Source organism: Mesoplodon bidens (assembly GCF_964165515.1).
Source record: "Mesoplodon bidens genome assembly, chromosome: 5".
NCBI classification, from domain to species: Eukaryota; Metazoa; Chordata; class Mammalia; order Artiodactyla; family Ziphiidae; genus Mesoplodon; species Mesoplodon bidens.
In genome coordinates this window covers 69,880,390-69,890,561 of record NC_138161.1, presented here as the reverse complement: position 1 = coordinate 69,890,561, position 10,172 = coordinate 69,880,390, and the positions used below count along the sequence as shown (strand labels likewise).

General features: G+C 39.8%; 1 long non-coding RNA gene across 2 annotated transcripts; it reads left to right on the top strand.

The window, feature by feature from the left end:
* The first annotated feature begins 1,608 nt into the window (after positions 1–1,608).
* LOC308617784 lies at positions 1,609–9,195 on the top strand. Of its 2 annotated transcripts, XR_014015936.1 has the most exons (4): positions 1,609–1,745; positions 6,216–6,358; positions 6,617–6,700; positions 7,213–9,195. It is a non-coding gene; the product is annotated as an uncharacterized lncRNA (long non-coding RNA). The 2 variants fall into 2 exon arrangements; XR_014015935.1 differs by lacking the exon at positions 6,617–6,700.
* Positions 9,196–10,172: the final 977 nt, after the last annotated feature.

Sequence of the window (10,172 nt, the reverse complement as noted above, 5' to 3'; positions counted from 1 at the left end):
TTTCCATATGGCTTACAAAAGAAATATAAGTACATTTCCATCATTTTACAAAGCCTCAGCTTAGGGAAATGAATTTGTAAGAGCAGATAAAGGCCACAGAACTGTTAATGGAAAGTCTCAGTTATACATACAATGAATTAATGTTTACGCCTATATATTTTTAAAGATTTATTATTTATTTTATTTATTTTTGGCTGCACCGGGTCAGTTGCAGCATGCAGAATCTTTCATTGTGGCGCATGGGCTTCTTTCTAGTTGTGGCACATGGGTTTTCTCTCTCTAGTTGCGGTGTGTGGGTTCCAGGGCGCGAGGGCTCTGTAGTTTGTATCACGCAGGCTCTCTAGTTGAGGCATGAGGCTCTCTAGTTGAGGCGTGAGAGCTCAGTAGTTGTGGCGCCTGGCCTTAGTTGCCCCATGGCATATTCCCTGACCAGGGATCGAACCTGTGTCCCCTGCATTGGAAGGTGGATTCTTTATCACTGGACCACCAGGGAAGTCCCATATGCCTATATTTTTCAACACTGAAAAGGTATATGGCTTTCATAACAAGGTTATGTGATTACTGTGTATAAATTTTTGACAATTTACTCTCCAATGACATATAATAAAATTTAATATCTGTGAGGGAATATTTGCCTCATTCCCTGGCCCCTGTCAAGTGTGGCAATGTCTGTGAACAGGAGAAGAGGAACCCCATGTCCTCAATCTCTTTATTTCAGGGAAAGGCTTATGAAGTTGTGTGGCTTGAGTCCTTGACAAATGAGTTATTTATCTTCAGAAAAAAAGGTCATATGGAAGTAATTCTACAAATATTTGGTTGTGCATAAATTTAGATACTTAAGCTCCAACCCCACCCTTACACACTAATATTGTACAGGACTGCAAACAGCCCCTTGTATACATCTGTTTGGTGTCCCAGCATTCCAAGACAGGAAATGGAGCATATCCTCTGGCTTTAAATGCAAGAATTGGCCAGAGACAATCTTGTTAGCTCTAAAACAAGCAAGATGAGTTCAGGGTATTTATGCACCTCTTGAGTTTAGAGCAGAAAACTTTATCATTTGCTCCAGGCAGGAGTGTAGAAGCATGGAAGAGGCCAAAATGGGGAAAAGAAGGCAATTTGGAGAAAACAGAGAAGGAAGAAGAAAACATTGGAAAAGAAAGCTGTTATTAGTTAATACCCTCAGAGATAAACATTGCATCCACAATACAGCAGGATGCCACTTTAAAAAATACTTTTATTCAGAGAATTAAAACCAGGTCTTGTATATTTTTAAAAATTAAAATAGCAGAAATGAAAAACCATGAGAGACAAAGTTGACATTGAGAGATAAAGTTGAGGAAATTTCCTTAAGAAGCAGAGTAAAAAGATGGAGATAGAAAAACAGGAATAAAAGTTAAGCAAGAGGCCCAGCCCAGGAGGCCCATTATCCAAAAAACCTAGATCCAGAAAGAGATACTAGTTTTTTAAAGTAGATGTTATGGACTGAATTTTTGTCCCCCACCCCAACCAAATTCTTATGTTGAAATCCTTATCTTCAGGATGATGGAATTAGGGTGGAGCCCGCATGAATAGGATTAGTGCTGTTATAAAAGGGACCCCAGAGAGCTCTTTCAAGCTTTTTCTGCCAAGTGAAAACATAGTGAGAATGCAGCATTTGGAAACCAGAAACAGCCCTCAACAGATGCTGAATCTGTCCGTGCCTTGATCTTGGACTTCCAGCTTACATAACTGTGAGAAATAAGGTATGTTTAAGCTACTCAGTATATGGTATTTTGTTATAGCAGCCCGAGCTAACTAAAATGAGCAGAGAACAAAATCAAAAAGTCAAACTTTCCCAGTGCCCAGCCAAATAGATGAAAATAAACTCTGACACATTCATGTCATTGTGAAATTTTACAATATGGAAACAAGAAGTTCCTATAAGCTTCCAGGGTGTGGCAGGAGAAGGGGAGAACATTTCTCAGAAAGGAACAAGAATCAGAATAGCCCGGATTTCTCAATAACACTGAATGTTAGAAGACAAGGAGGTGATGCCTTCAAAAGCCTAACGGAGAATGATTTCCCAGCCTAGGATTCTAGATCCAGCCACACTACCAATTAAATGAAGGGGGGGAAATTAAGACATTTCCAATTACACAGGGTCTCAGATTTACCTCCCATGCATGTTTTGTAAGAAGCTCCTGAAGAATGTTTTCCACCAAAGTTGGGTAACCAAGAAAGCAAAGTGGGATTTTCCAAATGGTGGTGAAAAGAGATCCTAAAGTAAGGCAACAGCTTGCAGCTGACTTAGAGCATGACCAGACTGGAAAAGGCCACAGCAGACCAGAGGCTCAGGGAACAAATTCTTCAAGAAGATGAAACTGATAGACAACCTACGTGTTTGAACATTGTAAGAGGAAGGAGGTTGATGTACCTGAGGAAAAGTTCAGAAGAGTCGGACAGCAAAATAACATTGTACATATGACCTGTAAGATTTTGACTGGTACTTACATAATTATAATGCCACCATGATTATATTGGGAGAATGGAAATGCAGGAAGGATGTGTGAGGGAGTGTAAGTTTGGTAGGGGAGAAGATGAAAGACAACTAAATAATGGCTAAACTAGAAAAAAATCAAGGATTAGCAATATACCAAACTATATATGAATAATAGTATTTTATCCAGATCAAATTCCCCAAGTGTGGTCATTATTTATGGATAAATGACATGATGTCTGCAACTAACTTGTCAAATAGCACCGAGAGAGGGAGAGAGAGAGGGAGAGAAAGAAAGGAATGTGGATCTAGATAAGGATATTTAGCTGTTCATTTTACTCTTCCTGCAACTTTTCTGAAGGTTTGAAATTTTTCAAAATAAAAACTGGGAGATGAGTAGTAGCATACTTGCATTATTTAGAAGTAGATAGCCATGTTTATCAATTAGCTTAAAAGTTTTAAAGTGTTTGCCTACGGGAATGGGAGGTTAGCATGTTGGAAGGGTGGGAAGGAGGAACCACTGATGTTTTCATGACTAGCTTTGAACAGTGATTTGACTGTTGAACTCAGATATGTATACCTTTGATTAAAAATAAAAACTAAATTAACAAATCAATACATATTAAAGGGAAATTAAAAATCAGTAAAACCAAAACTTTTAAAAAGCAGCTTTTCAGGCTTCCCTGGTGGCGCAGTGGTTGAGAGTCCACCTGCCGATGCAGGGGACACGGGTTAGTGCCCCGGTCCGGGAAGATCCCACATGCCGCGGAGCGACTGGGCCCGTGAGCCATGGCCGCTGAGCCTGCGCTTCCGGAGCCTGTGCTCCACAACGAGAGAGGCCCGTGTACCGCAAAAAAAAAAAAAAAAAAAAGCAGCTTTTTATGGAAAGCATGGAAAGATATCCCATGCTCTTAGACTGGAAGAATTAATATTGTTAAAATGGCCATACTACCCAAAGCAATCTACAGATTTAATGCAATCTCTATCAAATTACCCAGGACAGTTTTCACAGAACTAGAACAAATAATCCTAAAATTATATGGAACCATGAAAGACCCAGAATTGCCAAGGCAATCCTGAGGAAAACGAACAAAGCTGAAGGCAAAACACTCTCAGACTTCAGACAGTTACAAAGCTACAGTAATCAAAACAATGTGGTATTGGCATAAAAACAGACATATGGATCAATGGAACAGACTAGAGAGCCCCAGAAATAAACCCACACACCTACTGTCAATCAATCTTAGACAAAGGAGACAAGACCGTACAATAGAGAAAAGACAGTCTCTTCAGCAAGTTGTATTGGGAAAGCTGGACAGCCTCATGTAAATCAATGAAGCTAGAACACTCCCTCACATCATACAAAAAAATAAACTCAAATGGCTTATGACATGTCACCATAAAACTCCTAGAAAGACTTAAATATACGACATGTCACCATAAAACTCATAGGCAAAACATTCTCTGACATAAATTGTACAAATGTTTTCTTAGGTCAGTCTCCTAAGGCAATAGAAATAAAAGCAAAAATAAACAAATGGAACTTAATCAAAGTTATAAGCTTTTGAACAGCAAAGGAAACCATAAACAAAATGAAAAGACAACCTACAGACTGGGAGAAAATATTTGCAAATGATGCAACCGACAAGGGATTAATTTCCAAAATATAAAAACAGCTCATACAACTCAATATCAAAGAAACAAATGACCCAATCAAGAAATAGACAGAAGACCTAAATAGACATTTCTCCAAAGAAGACATACAGGTGGCCAACAGACACTTGAAAATATGCTCCACATAGATAATTATTAGAGAATTGCAAATCAAAACTACAATGAGATACCACCTCACACTGGTCAGAATGGCCATCATCAAAAAGTCTATAAACAATACATGCTGGAGAGGGTGTGGAGAAAATGGAACCCTCTTGCACTGTTGGTGGGAATGTAAATTGGTGCAGCCACTGTGGAGAATTGTATGGAGATTCCTTAAAAAACTAAAAAATGGAGCTACCATACAATATGGCAGTCCCACTCCTAGGCATATATCTGGAGAAAACTCTAATTCGAAATGATACATGCACCCCAATGTTCATAGCAGCACTATTTACAATAGCCAAGACATAGAAGCAACCTAAATGTCCATCTACAGATGAATGGATAAAGCAGATGTGGTACATATCTACACCTACAATGGCATACTACTCAGCCATAGAAAAGAATGAAATAATGCCATTTGCAGCAACACGGCTGGACCTAGAGATTATCACACTAAGTGAAGTAAGTCAGAGAAAGACAAATATCATATGATATCACTTATATTTGGAATCTAAAATATGATAGGGACTTCCCTAGTGGTCCAGTGGTTATGACTTTGCCTTCCAATGCAGGGGATGCGGGTTCAATCCCTGGTCAGGGAGCTAAGATCCCACATGCCTCACAGCCAAAAAAAAAATCCCAAAAACATAAAACAGAAGCAGTATTGTAAGAAATTCAATAAAGACTTTAAAAATGGTTCACATCAAAAAAAATCTTAAAATAAATAAATATGATACAAATGAACTTATTTACAAATAAAAATATCACATATATGGAATCTAAAATATGATACAAATGAACTTATTTGCAAAACAGAAATAGACTCACAGACATAGAAAACAAACTTAGGGTTACTGAGGGGGAAAGGGGCAGGGGAGGAATAAATTAGAAATTTGGGATTAACTTATACACACTACTATCTATAAAATAGATAATCAACAAGGACCTACTGTAAAGCACAGGGGACTATATTCAATATCTTATAATAAACTTTAATGGAAAAGAATATGAAAATAGTATATATATATGTATAACTAACTGAGTCACTTTGCTGTACAGCAGAAACTAACACAACATTGTAAATCAACTAAACTTCAATTTTTAAAAAACGTAAAAAAGCAGATTTTGTACATTCAAACAGTGTGGGAAATACAATAGAAAAAATATTATCCACAACAACTAAAGGAACAAAATATTTAGGAATAACTTTAACATGAAATGTGCAAGATTTCTATGAAGACTAGCCCTCTACTGAGGGACATAGAGGAATTATGGAACAGGTAAACATGTCTTATTCCTGGGGAGGATGATTCAATATTATAGAGGTGTCAGTTGTCACTAAAGTAAACTCAATGCAATCTCAGTCAAAATCTCAACAAAATTATTTTATGGCTCACTTGTGAGAATACTATAGAACTACAAGAAAGAAATTGGATAACGAATTGCTCAACCAGATTTTAAAATATATTAAAAAGCTACAGAAAATTAAAACTGTGTAACTGTGTGGCATAGGCACTGTAAACAAAAGGTCAACAGAAGCAAACAAACTATCAGTCCAAGTACATGATAGAGAGCGTGTGGTAAAGATGACCTTTCCACTAGACATGTGGGGGGGGGTGAGAGAGGAGAAATGGATTAATCAAGCAACTGGCTAGCCCTCGTATAGATAACCCCCCATATAATAAAGGATCCACAGAGTGGCCCTACCTCATTTACTTACATGCACGTATATCCCAGCTACATCAAACGTTTAAAGTGAAAAATAAAACATAAAACCCATTAAATAAAAGAGTGAACCTTCAATCCCAGCCAGTTGCCACAACAAGCCATGAGCATCTTCCTTGATTTCATCCTCTTTCTCACCACGTCGCTTTCAATTAACTGAGTTTTGTTTTTTCTACACCTTAAATATCTCTAGGGTCTATCTCCAGTCTGTCTCCCCATTGTGAAGCCCTCCAACAAGTTGCCTTGGTTCAGGGCAACAGGATCCTACCTGGTGTCTGACTTCTAACATGGTCTGAGTCCAGTACATTTTTCATGGAGCAACAGTTCTAAAACCAAGTATGACCTTTTTGATCCCATGTTCAATGCCCTTCCGTGACTCCTCACTGTCAGGACCAAGTCCAGTGGCTCGTCTTTGGCCCTGCAGCCCTTCATACTCCAGCCCCTTCTCTCTCTGGCATCATCTCTCCTACTATCTCTGTATCATTCCAAAAATAGTGAACTTCTCAGTTTCTAGAGCTTGCCAGACTTTTCCCTTCAAACCTTCCCATATACTGTTCCACCCAGAACATTTCTCCCACACCTTTTGTTCTTAAGGTCTGAGAACCTCCAGTGACCCCCTGATATCATGGACTCCACTAATGAAATCATTGTATTTATTTGACCATCTCCCCATAAGAAGTAAGTTTTGCGTGTGCCAGGATCATGTCTGTCTTGTCCATCTAAGATCCCCCAGAATTTAGTATTATATCTAGAACATAACAGGCATTCAATAAGTAGTTGGTGAATGAATTGAACTGTGCTTGTATAAATCCATTTTTCACAATTTAAAAAAAAACAAATTCACATGGTGTAAAATTGATGGTAACAGCAAACAGCAACTTGTACCAATTGACATTAACAGAGCCCCGGGCTGGGTCTGAGCCAGTGCTGCATGGGCTGTTTACAAAATTACAAATTCCTGTTCCAGGGCAGTCTCTTCTGACATCTAGGTATTGGGTTGGCCAAAAAGGTTTTTTTGGTTTTTTCCATAAGATGTTACAGAAAAAAACCAAACGAACGTTTTGGCCGACCCAATATTTTCAACAATGCCAGCTGTTCAGAATCTGATCCCCTGAGGTTTGGGGCTGGGACTAGAGGTCCCAAATGAGGAGAAATCTCACCTGTGATCCTCTTTTGCTTCCTGCTTCTAGGTCCTTCAGCTGAAGTTGCTTCAAACTCATCTTGTGCACTGTCCTCAACTTTCTACAGTGGAAATGGGATCTTAGAAATTCTAAAAATATTTTCCATCGTTTTCCACGTTAAGTACCAGTTTATTTTCTCAAGATTGTGTGATTGATGAAAACCTGGCATTTTCTTTTAGAAATGGGTGGGAGTTTTAGGTTAAGGGAGTTGTCAGCTTGCTGAAAGACCTCCTGAGGGCAAGGACAACATAGGTCTGCGGGCAAGTGCATCCCCACGGGCACTCAGGAAGGACTGAGGGAATTGCCTGGGACCAGGGTGTTCTCCGCCTCGGCTCTAAAGTTAACCTGGTGTTCTCTCAATTCCATTTGGTCTAATGTCGTGTTGCTTCATCTAGATATAAATACAAAGTCCTTTTGATTTAATACTTTAAAGAATCATGAGGCAGCAACACTGAATAGGAAGGAACTATTTTAAGTCCCTCAGCACTCATGCTCCACTTGGAGCAAATGACAAAGCTTCTGTGACTGGTGGCTTCTGCCTCTCTTTTCTTCTGGATGGATTTTCAAACTTTGTCAGCAAAAGAGAGGTTAAACAGAACAAATAAAATCATTAACTAAGTACGTGAGGGTCACAACATATTATGCGCTTGCCTGTCAAATTATTTACTCCTTTGGGATTTGGTCCAGCTGTCTTGATGGGTTGGCAGGAGACTTCTTGCAAAGAGGTTTCAAATGGATTTGGAATTTAAATCTAACTTCAAGCAAAGCGGTCAGAGAGACTGCCAGGGTCCATAGGTCTGGGTGGGTCTGGCCTGAGGTCACCTGTGAGAGCTGGCTGTGAATGGAGGCTTGTGGGCTCTCAGCACTCGGAGAAGGGAGCCTGCCCTTCCTTGTAGGCACTGAACATCCACACCTGATGAGTGGGCCGTCCCTCCAGCTGCATTCATGGCTTAGTCCCTGAGTAGTAGAAAGTTTGTTTGGAATATTGGAGACAGATAATAGGAGTTTGTGATGGACTAAATGGAATGAAATGCAGCAAGTAATCCATTTGGGGGCGATCTCCCCTCAAGCCAAAAACCTCATCATAAACAATTTGCAGAGGATGCGTTGGGAGAGAATAATTGATGATCACAGCTTGAATTTTATAAAAAGTATTGTCTCCATTTCCCATGACAAGATCATCATTAATTTCCACCAAGCGGGGAGGACTCTGCTCACAAATCAACTGTGTGACCTCAAGAGACTGAGTTTACACCCTTCTATTTCCATGTATTAGAGCCAAGCGTTTTTCCTACTTGGAAACCCTAACTGCCCTGAACAAACAGCAATTTTCCCTCACATGATCTTCAAGAATGGTTTACCACAGGACCCTTGGTAAACTAGAGATGCTTAGCAGTTCCTGTCATGATGAGTTTTGTTTTGTTTTTTTGTTTTTTTCGAAATACAGGAAATGCACTGGAGTTAACTTTTTCCTGCACCAGACAAAAGCATAGAAGATATAAAAGCACTACCTTCCCTTAGCTACAGTAGTAAACAGTGGTTTGGGCTGCTCAGCATCTGTTCTCCGTATCTAATACCTCAAGGCCTTTCCTGTACTGAGTGTGATTGGTGGGTCTCAGGAACCTCCTGGCCAGGACAGTAGCCACTGGCCACGTGTGACTACTGAGCACTTGAAATATATCTGAGAAACTAAATTTTTAATTTAATTTTAATTAATTTCTTCAAGTTTAAAAAGTGATGCTCAATTCAGTTTTTGAAAACTTATAAATGTGTTTGGAACAATTCAAGATCTTCTTTTTCAACTATAAATTTTATGAAACCCACAGACAGTTAACTTTTTACAGTTCAAATATTTCCATTGAAAAGTTAGCTTCCAAATTGAGATGTGTTGTAAATGTAAAATATACTCTGGATTTTGGGAGGGAAAGTGCAAAATATCTTACTGGTAATTTTTTATATTGATTATGTGTTGAAATGATAATATTTGGATATATTAGGTTAAATAAAATATATTGTTAAAATTAGTTTCTCACGCTTCTTTGTACTTCTTTAAAAGTGTACTTCTTTAAAAAATTCTAGACAATTTAAAATCACACATGTGGCAGGCACTATATTTCTCTTTTCTCTCCCTGTTCCAGGACAGGCCCCAGTGGCCTGTGAGCTGAGCTTGGCCAACCAGCTGCTCCTCAGAGCTTGATCGGGTGAGGCAGCGGGCGAGGCACAGACTGAGGGGTGGGGGAGGTCAAGGGAGGTCAGCCCTGCTTGTCGGTCACTCTCCCTCCCTGTGTCCTTTCCTGGTGAGACCCTCCAGGCTTTCTTGGTCTTCTGCTTCCATGCCCACCTAGCAGATTCCCTTTAGCACACGTTAGCCAGTCTCTTCCCAGGGTTTTCAGCCAGACACCCTAAAACAGATCTGACCAGGATTTGCAGGGAGTGAGTCTCTAGGCCCTCATTTCTCCAGAATCCCTGGTGCATCAGTTACCACTGAAGTCACCATCACCAACACTGGATTGGGGCTGGGCTGGGGCAGCTCAAACTCCTCAGGCGATTCTGATGCTCAGCCAGGATTGAGAAGCATGACTTTAGAACATCTTCTTTTAAGCATCTGCATGGCCAGTGAGTAAACAGGAGCTTGTGCTACCATACTTCCGATGGAAAGGAAAGCAAAGTTCCTGGGATCCCTGCACTCTGGCAGTCAACAGATGTTTAGTGAGGACTTATTAAGCACTCCCTGGGCATTGTTCTAGACACTGTGTAGCAATGAGACAAAAACACAAGTATACTTCTTATTGGGAAATGGGAGGATAATAAGCCAAATAAAAAGGAAAGATACATAGTATGTTACAAGATGGACATTCTCAGGAGAAAGCCAAACCAGGGAAGGGGGTAAGGAGTGTGTGCATGTGTGTGTGTATGTGTGTGTGTGTGTGTTAGAAGGGCAGAGACATTTAGATAGGGTGATCACAGAG